The sequence below is a fragment of the Phaethon lepturus genome, unplaced genomic scaffold (assembly GCF_000687285.1).
Source record: "Phaethon lepturus isolate BGI_N335 unplaced genomic scaffold, ASM68728v1 scaffold5937, whole genome shotgun sequence".
Lineage (NCBI taxonomy): Eukaryota > Metazoa > Chordata > Aves > Phaethontiformes > Phaethontidae > Phaethon > Phaethon lepturus.
The window spans coordinates 4,613-4,845 of NW_010549684.1; positions in this window are offsets into that span (position 1 = coordinate 4,613).

Consider the following 233-nt stretch of genomic DNA (forward strand, 5'->3'; position numbering starts at 1 on the left):
CAACCCCAGTTCTCTTGGCTGTATTTTTGGGCTGTCTAGAATACGTGACTCGACCGTCTTACCTGTGAAAAGCCCCTGGGTTTCTGGAGAGAGCACTTTGCCTCTCCAACTCACCCGGTTCCGTCTCCCCGCGGGCTCCCTCCACGCCGAGCGAAAGCCAGGGCAGGAACCTGCTCATCCCCTCGGCTCCAGCCCTCGCCAGCGCAGCGGCGTGTGGCCGGGGTCCCTCCCCC